General features: G+C 35.5%; 1 protein-coding gene across 1 annotated transcript in view; it reads right to left on the bottom strand.

Annotated features, from left to right (window-relative positions):
• Positions 1–11,810: 11,810 nt before the first annotated feature.
• The window catches only part of LOC145292716 (nose resistant to fluoxetine protein 6-like), a 90,710-nt gene continuing 90,012 nt past the window's right edge, over positions 11,811–12,508 (bottom strand). Inside the window, exon 15 of the mRNA XM_080138754.1 lies at positions 11,811–12,508. This exon is cut by the window's right edge and continues 516 nt beyond it. The gene's annotated coding sequence lies outside the window, so the exon portion shown is untranslated.

Raw genomic sequence — 12,508 nt, 5'->3', positions numbered from 1 at the left:
GGGAGACTTGACTGCCTCCAAACTGCACTTCACAACATCACTAAGGAGAACATGATGTAGTAAACAGTCTGAACTTAATCGGAAGGACAATCCGGAAGAAGATAATCCCTCCAGAAATCTTTTTAATTAAAGTAAAACATGTTTTCGTCGGAAATTTATACGAACAAATTTTTAAAAAGATGCACCTGGAGAAGATCAGAGGTTACATCGGCCGAAACGCTGTAAAAATAACAACCAAGATAGTAATCCAAATAATTTAAAAGCGTTTTCGTTTTGGACAGTGGGGTGTGTAATACATTAGTGCGTTTGCAATCATTTACAATTATTGCTTCATTATTGTTAAGAAAAGTATTTTAAATAAGAATAGCTTAAACTTTAATATTTACTTTTTTTAACACCTTCGTAAGAAAAAAATAGAACTTAGTCAAGTCAAATTATTGCAGATATTTAAAGCAATTATACGCACATATATAAATACATAGATACTCAAGTAAAATGCAATTAAATCAGCACATCGCTTTCGTCTTTTATAGGCACGGCCAAAACGAAAGGAAAAAGTAAGTATTTTTTGACAGAGTCTTTCTTTAAAATCTACCAAAAATCAAGTAATTATCCAATCAATACAAAATTTTCACCGATTATTAAGTGAAGAATTAACTTTATAATATTGTACTTTTTTCATAATCGATATTTATATATAGTTTTTTTTTTTACCTTAAACATCCCCTCTTTATTTGTGGGTACAAATATGCTTAAAATAATCAGCAGAAACTGAGGGCAATATATTGTATTGTGGGGAGGGTGAGGATTAAAGATAAAACAAACAAACAAACAAACAAAAAAAAAAAACAACACTTGCGCACGTGTCAGATTTTAAGGTTGAAAATCCAAATTATGAATGTGTTTTATTTTTCATCTTTTGTGTTTTGAAGAGTAAATTTCGTTGAATATGTAAATAACAAATATTATCTTCTGATCTTGAGCGCGTGGTACAATGGGGGAAAAGATGGCTGGTCACTTTTAATACATCCAAAACCAAGCTTCTATCTTTACATCATCAACGCTCTGTCCCCATCTGGCATCAATTGAAATGGATGGCTCTCGTCTTAGGGAGGCTCCATGTTTTGACAAGCTTCTGGGTTTTACCTTTACTCCTGATCTGAAATGGAACACGTACATCAAATCTGTTGCCAGGGACGCTGGGAAAATGGCAGGATCCTTCTACCGCTCCAGAAGATATCTCACTACTAATGCAATTCTCTATCTGTATAAAAGCCAAGTACGTCCAAGGATGGAGTACTGCTGCCACATCTGGGCAAGAGCTTCTAAAAACAGCCTATCCTGCCTTGACAAAGTACAAAATAGACTTCTTGGTTTAGTGGAGGATGCCCTTTTTTCTTCCCTGCAATCTCTCTCCCACAGAAGAGACGTTGCGAGCCTGTCTTTGTTTTATCGTTATTTCCATGGCAGGTGCTCGTCTGAGCTCCAATCCCTCGTCCCCTCTCGCCAATCTTTCACGAGAAACATCCGTCTAGCTGAAACTACTGTCAATGATTTTCCCCCACTCTTTATTTGTGCCTAAATCCAAACGTAGATTCCATGAGCAAAGCTTCTTTCTTAGAACTGCATGCCAGTTGAACTCTCTGCCGCTTGCCTGTTTCCCACCTGACTACAACTTGGACGTCTTCAAGTCCAACATAAACAAACTCCTGACAAACCGTCCCCTTAAGTAAGACACTCTATCAAACCCAATACTAATGATTACTACAATACTATCTTATTGATTACTGCACACGTAATAACCCTTATCCCTGAGTGGCCTTCGGGCCTTGATAAGTGGTGACCGCCATGTAAAAAAAAATATATGTAATTCATTATTCTTGCGAAATCACTACTTTTAAATCTTTGAAAAATAAATTAATAATTTTCTTTTAGTGAGCCCAATATTGCTAATATACGATTAAATATGAAACGTTTTGAAGAATCGATACCAAAAAAAGAAAAAAATAGATAAATAACTACGCATTTTGCTAAAAATACGATAATTTATTCCGGCAATTTCTTGTTTATTCACCTATCATGGTCCAACCGTGATAGAAGATGCGGGAGTTTTTTTTTTCAACACATACACATACGGCGCCTAACATTCCCAAAATAATCACCCATCTGGTATTGGCTAGCCTCATCGTTACTTAACTTCGGGGTTATATAAGCAACACACACACACACACACACACACACACACACACACACACACACACACACACACACACACACACATATATATATATATATATATATATATATATATATATATATATATATATATATATCGCTTATGAAAAAAGAATTAAACCTTTCACTTAATCATCAAATCAAACGTTAAAAATACTTGGCTAAATATAGTTTATTTAGTCCCCTCCAAGCATCCATACTTAATTTTAAACTATAATTAAATTTTGTGTTTTAATTTCGCTACTCAAACCTATAGAGTAATATAACAAGTTGGAATTTTTTGAAATTCAGGTACTTATATTATAATATTTTTACATATTCTTATAGCAAATCATCCTAAGTTTTATTTAGACAAAAAAAAAATATTGGCTCCAAAATCTTTTTAAAAATATTTTAATGTTTTAACGATTGAGACAAAAATGACCAAAAAATGGTATGATTTTGGAAAATTAAAAATTTTAAATTCTATTAAAAATAGTAAAAAAAAAGTTTATATTATTCTGCTTTTCATATGATAAAATTTAGGCTTTTATCTTTCGGGGGGGGGGAGTTACTAAAAAATAATGGATTTTAATAGATTTTAATTCGTTAAAAAAAAAATAAAAAAAATAAAATAAAAAGTCGCTGTTACCAACACTTTTGAAAATGGAGAACTTATTTCGAAGCAAAAAAGTGAAAGAAAAGCAAGTTTTTTTTTAACTTGCTTTTCTTTAACTTTTTTGCCATGCCTAGTCTCTTCGAAGTAAGTTCTTCATTTTCAAAAGTGTTGGTAACAGCGACTTTTTTTTTTTAATACTGTCTTTCCTTTAGAAAGAGTTTTGTTGACTTTTCTCGTTAAAAGAATTTTTTAGACGTACTCTTCCACCCCAACGATCATCAATGGACCTGAGGTCATCTCATCAGCATCAGACAAGGCCAAACTATTCGCCAAGAACTTTGCAGCTAACTCTACCCTATGTGACGAAGGGCATCAACTCCACGTATTTCCTCCTACAACAGACAACACCTTATCCAACATACAAATATCTGTGCACGAGGTCGCCAAACTAATCAAGAACCTAGATTCCAGTAAAGCAACTGGCCCAGACGGCATTCCAATTATAGTGTTGAAAAAGCTTCGATCAGAACTTGCCCCCATACTTACAAAACTGTTTAAGCGTTGCCTTACAAGAAGTGCTTTCCAACACCCTGGAAAACCTCGTCAGTATGGCCTGTATTTAAGAATTCAGGTGATAAATCATCCCCCTCTCAGTACATACCAATAAGTCTCTTGTGTGTCATGAGTAAGTTACTGGAATCCATATTAAATAAAGAAATAGTCAACTACCTCAACAGAAATAACCTTCTTAGTGACATGCAATATGGTTTCCGTTCTGCTAGATCTACAGCTGATGTGCTAACAGTTATATCACATAGGATTAGTGAATCTCCCAACAAAGGCTTCCTTTCTAGGGCAATTGCTCTTGACATATCGAAGGCCTTCGATAAGGTATGGCATAAAGGCCTACTTCACAAGATTTCCAGCTACGGTATTACTGGAAATGTTTTCTCAATCATTAAATCATTTCTCTCTGATAGGTTCATAAGAGTAGTGGTTGATGGGCAGAAATCAGAGGCTCACAGTATTAATGCTGGAGTCTCCCAGGGGTCCATCCTCGGCCCAACTTTCTTCCTGATCTACATCAATAATCTCTCAAAACACATAATTCATTCGTTGACATCTATGCTGATGACTCGACCATCTATGTCAGCACATCAAAGGCCGTAAATGACAAAGCTCTCTCTGATTTCCTCTCCTCTGATCTTGAGCGCGTCGTTCAGTGTGGGAAGAGATGGTTGGTTACTTTTAATGCATCTAAAACCAAGCTCCTAACTTTACATCATCAACGCTCTGTTCCTCATCTAGCATCAATTGAAATGGATGGCTCTCGTCTTGGGGAGGCTCCATGTTTTGACAAGCTCCTGGTTTTGACCTTTACTCCTGATCTGAAATGGAACACGTATATAAAATCTTTTGCCCGGGCCGTTGGGAAAATGGTAGGATCCTTCTACCGCTCCAGAAGATATTACTGATGCAATTCTCTATCTGTATAAAAGCCAAGTACGTCCAAAGATGGAGTACTGCTGCCACACCTGGACTGGAGCTTCAAAAACAGCCTATCCTGCCTTGACAAAGTACAAAATAGACTTCGTGGCTTAGTGGGGGATGCTCTCTTCTCTTCCCTGCAACCTCTCTCCCACAGAAGAGATGTTGCGAGCATGTCTTTGTTTTATCGTTATTTCCATGGCAAGTGCTCGTCTGAGCTCCAATCTCTGGTCCCCCTTGCCAATCCTTCATTATAAACACTCGTCTGGCTAAAACCACTGTCAGTAATTTCCCCCACTCTTTATCTGTGCCTAAATCAATCCAATACCAACTATTACTACGATATTATCCCATTGATTATCGTACACAAAATAACCCTTATCCCCGAGTGGCTTACGGGCCTTGATAAGTGGTGATCCCTATGTAAAGAAAAAAAAACGCAAAAAGGCGGTATTTTTAATTTTAACTTATAAAAAAGTCCTTTTAATTATTCACAAAAAACGACAAATTGTTATACTAAAATTATAAAATATTTATTTATTTACATGGTAAATGTTACCTTACGCTACAACAGAACGCCGACCGCTTTAATTTGTTTTTTAGGGGTATTCGAGATTGCTGACAACAAATCTGATAATCAAACTCGCTGCAAATTTACCGTTTGCATTGTATGAACCCCTAGACCTTGAGACTATTTTGTACCATTTCACCGACTTCGGTAGTGTTTTTCTTCGCGTCCGATCACATTGCGTAGGAATCTTTCAAATAAGAAAGTTAAAAAAAAATGTGGTTCATTTTTTTTTTTTTTTTTTTCGTCTTACGTACTTTTTAATGCGTTTTTTTAATTGATCAAAAAATAGTTTTCACGAGCGTGAAAGCACCAAACACATTTTTATGTTTTTCGTTCTTTTTTTTGGGGGGGGAGGGGGTATTCCATTAACAGGTGCTTCTGCAGTTTAATTAACCGTTTTTCCTTAATTAACGCGTCGACATTTACCTTTTAAAAATTCTGTTTACATTGGGGCGCGCGCCCTAGCACCACCGCCGCTCCACCCCCCGCCCCACCCCCGCCCCAATGTAAACAGAATTTTTGTTTCTTTGGCCTGTGAACTGATTGGGTTCACAAGCTGTGTTTTAGAAGGTGTCTTTGTTCGCCCCTCTATGGAGTGGGCAAAGGGAAGCTAACGTCCTGTTGAAAAAGAATAAAGCAACAAAGAATATGAGACATTGAAGAACAAAGTTATGATTTTTTCTTTCTTTCTATTACTTTTATGTATATCCAGTATTACAGCTATCAGTGAAGAAAGGAAGACGCCTGCTGCTATGATCCAATCGGATAGCTTTGTTTTCCTCGGAAATTTATGCGAACAACATAGAAGAAAAACTTTCTTCTTTCGTTTGTACTTCACAAAATTTGCTCATTAAGATAAAAAAAAAAAATAGGTCGGTAGTTTGAATTTCATGTGAACGCAGACAAAACGATCACCGCTTTTTATTGTTTTATTTTCATTTCAGATGACATTAATTTTCTGTGATTTATTGCCCCAAAATGTTCTCGCCTTTATTTTTTTTCACTGAAACTGATATTTCCCTTAGCGTGGCATGAAACTCATTTTTAAGTTAAAACCTATACAGCAGAACTCCGGGATACGGCATTAATCCGTTCCGAGGTTGAAGTAATCGCCGTATGGCGGAGCCTAAGCAAAATTTTATACAGTACACATTAAAAATGGGTAATAAAATACAGTACAGTATGTAATATACACGTGTATAATCAAATAGCATTTTAAATAACACCGTAATGCGGGGTAAATACCGTAACCAGGGTCCGGAAAATATCGTATTCCACATCATAACCTAAAAAACCGTATCCTGGGGCAACTGTATCCCAGAATTCTACTGTACAAAAAGCATTTTTTAGTTAAAAAATGTTTGTTTTTTTTTCAGAACATATTTTGTATTGATTTTTTTTTCCATTAATTTAGTTTAAATGTGGTTTATTTTTCTACAATTGAAAGAAAAAAACTGCGACTAAACAAATATATTTTCGTTGAGTAAATTGGTGGAACATGCTGAAAATGATCAGAAAATATAAGCGGAAGGTTTTAAACAGAATATAAGAATTTAATCAGTATACAAGCAATTCAGTAGTGCTGTTGCGACTTAATCACGAATTGACTCTTACGAACGCTAAAAAAGCAAATCCCTCGCTTCGGTGGGATTCGCTTTCCTCCTCATTTCCTAAAGCAAGAAAGTTCCTCGGCAAAGTGTTAACGCAAAGTATTTTCAACAAATGAAAATCCTTCTAAAAGTAACACGTCTATGTGGAAGTAGTAAGATAGTATGAACTTAGAAATTTCTATAAAATCCGGTCAACAAAATTCAGTTTTCTCCAGAATACTTCACCGGCTCCATTTGCACGGAAGAACCCGGGAACGCCGCTTACCCACCCCGGTGCCCTTGGGCCAAGAGAGACAAGTCGCAAAAGAAAAGGATTCAATGACTTTGTTACCAATCATCATCTCACGCGCAAAATCCTACACACTAGCAACAATGAGGCGAACAGAAACAAATTGCCACTAACGGCTATACACGCATTAACAAGAACAATATAAACCTAGGCAGACACATACGCAATACCACGCTACCAAATACTCAAACACTTACACACGTATAATCACACTATAAACATCGTGCCTTGTGACTATTCACTAAACTTTCATTAGTTAAACGCGTGCTTACAGTATGAATATTTCCATGATTATTAATAAAAATGACTTCAACATTTTTTACCTATCGTACAAATGTTTTAGTAAAAAATTTCGTTTTTCTCCATTTTTATTTTTTAATTTACAAAACTCTGTTTATGTTTTAAGTAGCATTCCTACCCGCTGGCCCTTCTTTTCTTTCAATGTTTTATTTATTTCTATTTTTTAAGCATATATATATATATATATATATATATATATATATATATATATATATATATATATATATATATATATATAGTAGTCCACAAACAAACTGTTTCGTTGTATCACAGCTCTTCAGTGCAGCTATGTGGCTAGACTGGCAACGGCATCAAGCTTCTAATCGTTACGCTATTTGACTGCTGTTAAGACGAGTATATGAAATTACAATGGTTAAACATTGCCCATTTATTAAATGTTTCTGTGGTTCTTGGTAATACTTAAAGACGCCCTCGTCGCTAAAATGGCCACTACCAAGGCCAGGGACTATGCCATAAGCTGGTGATCCGACGTAACTGATAAGAATGTAATTTAAATAGGGTGGATCATTGATATTGTAGAAGTGAAGGCAATAACAAGTGAAAGAATTACAAAAGCTTTCCATACAAAATTAACTGATTTATTCAACAACTTGTTAAAACAATAAAAATGGGGTAATAGTAAAAACGGGGTGTTCAAAATGTTTAAATAACGTTCCTGGATGAAGGAAATGTTTTTCGTGTGAGAAGAACTCTTTTTACTCTTTTTCACCACAAACAAAGCATATGGACGTAAGGAGCTACCATTTGAGATAGTGTCTAACAAGGATCTGTGGGGAAGTTAGACAGCAAAATGTCTGTTCACATCACATTAAACTTCTGCAGGTTAGGACAGTTAAGAAAGCAGGAAGCAGGGAGTGAATTCCAAAGTCTATCAGTCTGAGAGAAGAAACTATTAGATAGAGTTCAAAATAGACTTCGTAGCCTCGTAGGGGATATCCTTTTCTCTTCCCTGCAACCTCTTTCTCACAGAAGAGATGTTACGAGTTTGTCTCTGCTTTATTGTTATTCTCATGGCAAGTGCTCGACTGAGCTCCAATCTATGGGCCCCATCACCAAACTTTCTCAAGAAACACTCGTCTAGCAGAAAACACTATCAACAATTACTCCCACTCTTTATCTTTGTCTAAACCTAATCGTAGATTCCATGAACAAAGCTTCTTTCTTAGAACTGCACGCCTATGGAATTGTCTTCCGTTTTCCTGCTTTCCAGCTGACTACAATATGGTTGTCTTCAAGTCTAACGTAAACAAGTTCTTGATGAGCCGTTCCATATAAGTTAACAAATTTACCGAATTTCCCTTACTAACGATTACTATATTGTCCAATTTCTACGGTACACTCTTTGACCCTTATCATCGAGTGGCCTCTTGGCCTTGATAAGTGGTGATGCCTATGTAAAAAAAAAGTAAAAGGCTTTCCCGTATATAGGAACTTCAACAAGGTTGAGATTTTACTGCTTGTCGGCTTAGTCAAGATTATGTACGTTGAGGGGGCACAAGTGTTGTGAGTTCATCAGAGCACATCCCATTAAAGTATTTGTAAAACAGGCACAGGGATACAATATTGCGGCGATGTGAAAGAAGTTTGAGCTTGGCCGATAATGCGGAACCTATTAAATTTTACCTCTTCTTTTGGACTCTGTCTAAGAGTGAGGGATTAATGGTAGATGCACCAGCCCAGATGTGACAACAATACTCTATGCAACAGCGAATTGTGGCTTTGTAAATTGAGCACACATTTTTGCTTCAAATATCGCCGTACGTGCAAATAGCTGGGCATGAAGATATATACGTGCATATTCGTGTGACTGTTTTGTTAATGAGAGCGTATGTATGGACTTATGTGTATATACATTCGTTTAGCAAGGTGTATTTAGTGAGGGAGCGTATATATCTACAAACTTTTGCATACATGCGTTCGTCGAACGGCGTATGTGTGCTTCATCGGGGGTTATGTTTAGAAGTGTTATGTTTCCTGTGACGCACACATACGTGTGTTGTCTGGTTAAGAACAGAAAAAGAGGACAAAAAGCTGTGTGTTAGCTTTTATAGTACGCATTGGAATTGGCTAATTGGCTGAGAGAAATTACTGATTAGAGATTTTGTCCAGTTAGTAGTCGATATGTGAGAATCACATTAACTGCCACTACTGCTTCCAATAATGTTTAATATTTTTGTAAAAAAGATCTGGAAAAAATTGTAAGAATTTTGTAATTTTTTTAAAGAATTCTGTAATTTTGCAAGAGAATTGGTCATTTTTTCAAAAAAACAAACAAACAAACATTAGTAATTTCATTAAAAGAATCTGATAATTTCATAAACAATCTAATGCTTTTTATAAAAATCTGATATTTTTGTTAATATGAAGTAATAACAAAAAATAATTTACAGATACCGATATGTGGCGATCAGAAATAATTAAAATTTCAAATTCAAAATTTAAAACTCCAAATTTTCTTTGGATAAGTCGTCACGTTATACATATTCAGCCAAGGAGAACTTTTTATAAGAAAGTAATGTGCTGTGTATAAAAAAAGTTACTTTAAGTAAAAATTTTCCGTCAAGTAAGTTCGTGAAACAAGAAATAATTTTAGCCCCCCCCCTTCATCGAAGAGTGAATTTTAGCAATCGCTCAGAAATCTATCACCGACGATTATAGCAAACGCTTTTGCTTGAATTTGCAGATCGTAAACTTGATTTTAGTTTGGTATTTCGTCGTTTGTTCGATAGTTTGCTTTGTGTTAGCTTCTAAATAGATGTTTTCTTGCCTCAAATTAAGCTTGAAGTTGTTAATGTTATTTACTTCCTTATCACCGCAGAAAGATGTGGCACAAGGGGAATCAAACCAGTGCCCTTAAAAGAGGAGCACGCCGTCATGTTAAAAATTGTCTTGCCAGCATTCCCCGATCGAGTCGCTTCAGAAAGTAAGCAATAAATTAACTCAAAAGACAGGAGGCAAAGGCTTGATAGATGGATCGCCTAGGTCTATCCAAAACAAATGTCTCAGCTTTGCCAAATAAAGTGTCATCGAAATTAACCAGTCTCTGTCAGTTTTATTGTCGAAAATATAATGTAAATAATAAAATTTACAACCTCAAATTTCTCTCTTTTTTAGCGCCATCTTGTATATTGACAGATTCTATTTAAGCCATAAATGAGACCCATATTGAGTCAGATTCAACTTGAAAGTAAGAAATTAACGTTACTAATTTTTTTAAAAAATTTAACTTTAACCCAATATTAATCTCCTTCTCACTGCAGGAAGATATGGCACATGGTCTGAATATTTAGAGCATACTTGAACAAGTTCAAAGAAGCCACACGAAAATTCTATTTTCAGAGTCGGTTGCCAAATGAAACCCATAAAAGACTAAGGCAATATATCCACACAAAGAAGCTGACAGAAAATATTAAGAAAAGTATGGCGAGTGATTCTGGTAATATTTTAATCATAGTGCTAAAAAAAGATGCAATTGAAACTAGCTCCTGTCCTTACAAAGCTATTCAATCGTTGTTTAAAGAGAAATTATTCTCGTTGTTACAGTGAATCACTTCGCCAGTCTGCTCAGTAGTTGAAAATACGAGAGTGGGAGATCTGTATTTCAAAGACCAATCAGCATCCTCTGCACCATGAATACGTTGTTTGAATCTGTGGTTAATCAAGAAGTTGAAAACCACCACGACAAAAACAATCTATTTAGTGAGATACAATACAGATTTCGTCCTGCAAGATTAACACCTGGCGTGCTGACTGTAATATAACATATAATCAATGGATTTATTGGCGTCAACATTTCTGACATTAAGGTTCTTGACAAGTTTAGTAATATCCTGGACAGATATATGAATGTGGCTCAGAGTGTTTTACATCATGGGAGGGGGGGTCGCAAAGAGTTTGTTTTATGCAAAGTTTTAAAAAAATGTTTGACTTTATTGGGTGCTGAGGAGCTCATTTCTCGTCCATTGATAATGGATGGAATTACTTCTTCTTATTCTCTAAAACTTGTGAGAACCTGTCCAGTCACTTTAGATTTAACGAATTGAACATAGAACATTTTCGCATTTTCTGTACTACTTTTGTAGTGGTTGCGAGTAGTTTTGAAGACGGCTTTAGTTTCAAAGCATCTATTTTGTTGAAAGCAATTGGAATGGTAATTTCTGTGAGCAATGATGTTGGCACATTCAAGGGTGTATCACGGCTGGCTGTTTGGTTTCTATTGTAATTTCTTGGACCTATGAAACTCTCAAAACGATTAAGCAATCAGTTATATCAGATGTGATATAGAACAGCACATTCTTTTTAAAAATAGAATACAAAGGGATTTCTTATATGAAATCTATGAAGTTGTCCCGGTCAGCCCTCACATCTTGATACACTCTGCCATCAGAGGACTTACTGAACTTTATTTTGATCTTAACTGAGTAAACAGAAAAATCACAAATGGAAACAAAATTAGTTCAGGACAAATTGCCTGGAAAAAAAAACACAAGAACACTTGCAAAATATCCGTCGACATCGAGTGCGCGAGTAGGTTTGCCAATCTGTGTAAGATTATATATATAAGGGAAATCGTGGCTTTAACACTTTTTCATCATCAGTGTTTTGATGTGTAGTTGTTTGAAATAATGTATATATAGAAATATATACATTATTCAAAACCTCTACATTGTATTATTGATTTAAATAACAGAGAACATCTTCATGGTGTGATCAATGAAGATCACTTTCGCATTTATTCGTGTAGATATAATGAGATAAATATATATTTATAAACATATCTACAGAGATCAATCTCTTGATTAATAGAGGAGTTTCGGCAATTCTAAATTCGGGCTCGGCATTTTTAAAATATTTTTTTAAATCTAAGTAACCGAGATGGTCTGTCACGTTTAAGTTTCAAACAGAATCTTTAGATACGTTAACACATTTCCATAAGTGTCGTTATCTGCTTGTTATGCTCAAGTTTGAAATCGTATTTTCGTCGGGTTATCATCTTCACGTTTCTGAATTTTTGAGACGAAGAGTGATAATATTTATCATTTGGATCATTCGAACTACACTTTTCATATTATATGTTATTCTCACAATGTTTCGGCCGATGTGACCGACTTTCTTCAGGTGTATCTTCTCGATCTTGGGAATCTGCACGGAATTTCGAACGAAACCCTATATTCAATCCATGGGGACAACATGCTTTTGTTCCGCAAGCCATGGCTGGCTAGAAGTTTTAAGTAATTCGCATTTGTATTCTTACTCTGAGGATTTCAACATTCAATCTCCAGATTAGTGTCATTTAGAACTGTAGTTAACCAATTACTTTATCCGTTACGCCATGGGTTCTTTAGTGGATTAAATAAATAGTTCTGAAATTCGGTACAGTTTCCAGAGTTCGACAG

Source organism: Euprymna scolopes, chromosome 2 (assembly GCF_053919585.1).
Source record: "Euprymna scolopes isolate OS-2025 chromosome 2, ASM5391958v1, whole genome shotgun sequence".
Taxonomy (NCBI): domain Eukaryota; kingdom Metazoa; phylum Mollusca; class Cephalopoda; order Sepiida; family Sepiolidae; genus Euprymna; species Euprymna scolopes.
Note: the sequence above shows the minus strand (reverse complement) of the source record. Positions and strands in the feature narration are given on the sequence as shown.